The sequence below is a fragment of the Giraffa tippelskirchi genome, chromosome 1 (assembly GCF_054371585.1).
Source record: "Giraffa tippelskirchi isolate mGirTip1 chromosome 1, T2T-mGirTip1v1.2.pri, whole genome shotgun sequence".
NCBI lineage: Eukaryota > Metazoa > Chordata > Mammalia > Artiodactyla > Giraffidae > Giraffa > Giraffa tippelskirchi.
The window spans coordinates 94,773,551-94,776,665 of NC_137275.1; positions in this window are offsets into that span (position 1 = coordinate 94,773,551).

Here is a 3,115-nt window from a genome sequence, read left to right on the forward strand (position 1 = left end):
TTTCTGTCAAAAGGGTGGTGTCATCTACATATCTAAGGTTATTAATATTTCTCCCAGCAATCTTTATTCTGCCTTGTGCTTCATCCAGCCTAGCATTTGGCATGATGTACTCTGCATATAAGTTAAATGAGCATGGTGACAATATACAGCCTTAACATATTCTTTTCCCAATTTGGAACCAGTCTGTTGTTCCATGTCCGATTCTAACTGTTGCTTCTTGACCTGCATGCAGATTTCTCAGGATCCAGATAAGGTGGTCTGGTATTCCCATATCTTTAAGAATTTTCCAGTTTATTGTGATCCACACAGTCAAAGGCTTGGCATAGTCAGTAAAGCAGAAGTAGATGTTTTCCTCAAATTCTCTTGCTTTTCTGATGATCCAGCAGATGTTGGCAATTTGATCTGTGGCTCCTCTGCCTTTTCTGAATCCAGCTTGAACATCTGGAAGTTCTTGGCTCACGTACTGTTGAAGCCTGGCTTGGAGACCTTTGAGCGTTACTTTGCTAGCATGTGAGATGAGTGCAATTGTGTGGTAGTTTGAGCATTCTTTGGCATTGCTGTACTTTGGGATTGGAATGAAAACTGACCTTTCCCAGTCCTGTGTCCCCTGCTGAGTTTTCCAAATTTGCTGGCATATTGTGTGAAGCACTTTCCAGCATCAACTTTTAGGATTTGAAATAGCTCAAATAGTGGAATAGTGGAGTCCCATCACCTCCACTAGTTTTGTCCCTAGTGATGCTTCCTAAGGCCCGCTTGACTTTGCATTCCAGGATGTCTAGCTCAAGGTGAGTGATAACACCATCATGGTTATCTGGATCATGAAGATCTTTTTTTATATACTTCTTCTGGCTTCCCTGGTGGCTCAGATGATAAAACATCTGGCTACAATGCAGGTTCAATCCCAAGTTCAATCCCTGGGCCAGGAAGACCCCCTGGAGAAGGAAATGGCAACCCACTCCAGTACTCTTGCCTGGAAAATTCCATGGACAGAGGAGTCTTGTAGGCTACAGTCCATGGGGTTGCAAAGAGTTGGACATGACTGAGTGACTTCACTTCAGTTCACTTCTGTGTATTCTTGCTACCTCTTCTTAATATCTCCGGAGGAGGCGATGGCACCCCACTCCAGTACTCGTGCCTGGAAAATCCCATGGACGGAGGAGCCTGGTAGGCTGCAGTCCATGGGGTCACTAAGAGTCGGACACGACTGAGTGACTTCACTTTCACTTTTCACTTTCATGAGTTGGAGAAGGAAATGGCAACCCACTCCAGTGTTCTTGCTTGGAGAATCCCAGGGACGGGGGAGCCTGGTGGGCTGCTGTCTATGGGGTCGCACAGAGTCGGACACGACTGCAGCGACTTAGCAGCAGCTTCTTAATATCTTCTGCTTCTGTTAGGTCCATACCATTTCTGTCCTTTAGTGTGCCCATCTTTGTATGAAATATTCCCTTGGTATCTCCAATTTTCTTGAAGAGATCTCTAGTCTTTCCCATTCTATTGTTTTCCTCTATTTCTTTGCATTGATCATTGAGGAAGGCTTTCTTATCTCTCCTTGCTATTCTTTGGAACTCTGCGTTCAAATGAGTATATCTTTCCTTTTCTCCTTTGCCTTTTGCTTCTCTTCTTTTCTCAGCTATCTGTAAGGCCTCCTCAGACAACCATTTTGCCTTTTTGCACTTCTCTTTCTTGTGGATGGGCTTGATCACTGCCTCCTGTACAATGTCTGGAACCTCTGTCCATAGTTCATCAGGCACTCTGTCTATCAGATCTAATCCCTTGAATCTGTTTGTCACTTCTATTGTATAATTGTAAGGGATTTGATTTAGGTCATACCCTAAATGGTCATACCTGAATGGTCTAGTGGTTTTCCCTTCTTCAATTTAAGTCTGAATTTGGCAATAAGGAGTTCATGATCTGAGGCACAGTCAGCTCCCAGTCTTGTTTTTGCTGACTATATAGAGCTTCTCCATCTTCGGCTGCAAAGAATATAATCAATCTGATTTTGGTGTTGACCATCTAGTGATGTCCATGTGTAGAGTCTTCTCTTGAGTTGTTAAAAGAGGGTGTTTGTGATGACCAGTGTGTTTTCTTGGCACAACTCTGTTAGCCTGTGCCCTACTTCATTTTGTACTTCAAAGCCAAATTTGCCTATTACTCCAGGTATCTCTTGACTTTCTACTCTTGCATTCCAGTCACCTATATTGAAAAGGGCACCTTTTTGGGGTGTTAGTTCTAGAAGATCTTGCAGGTCTTCATAGAACCATTCAACTTTAGCTTCTTCAGCATTACTGGTCAGGGCATAGGTTTGGATTACCGTGATATTGAATGCTTTGCCTTGAAAATGAGCAGAGATCATTCTGTCATTTTTGAGAATGCATTCCAGTACTGCATTTCAGACTCTTTTGCTGACCTTGAGGGCTACTCCATTTCTTCTAAGGGATTCTTGCCCACAGTAGTAAATATAATGGTCATCTGAGTTAAATTCATCCATTCCAGTCCATTTTAGTTCACTGATTCCTAAACTGTTGATGTTCACTCTTGCCATCTCCTATTTAACCACTTCCAACTTACCTTGATTTGTGGACCTAACATTCCAGTGCGTGTGTGGGACCTTTTGTAGAAAGGTTGCCATTATCTTCCTTACCTCCAACATAGTTTTGGCCTGAGGTCAAACAACAGGGAGGGAACATAGCCCCACCCATCAACAGAAAATTGGATTAAAGATTTACTGAGAATGGCCCCGCCCATCAGAACAAGACCCAGTTTCCCCCTCAGTCAGTGTCTCCCATCAGTTCAGTTCAGTCTTAGTTGTGTCCGACTCTTTGCAACCCCAAGGACTGCAGCACACCAGGCTTCCCTGTCCATCAACAACTCCCAGAGTTTACTTAACCTCACGTCCATCAAGTTGGTGATGCCATCCAACCACCTCATCTTCTGTCATGCCCTTCTCCTCCCACCTTCAATCTTTTCCAGCATCAGGGTCTTTTCAAATGAGTCAGTTCGTCACATCAAGTGGCCAAAGTATTGGAGTTTCAGCTTCAGCATCAGTCCTTCCAATGAATATTCAGGACTGATTTCCTTTAGGATGGACTGGTTGGATCTCCTTGCAGTCCAAGGG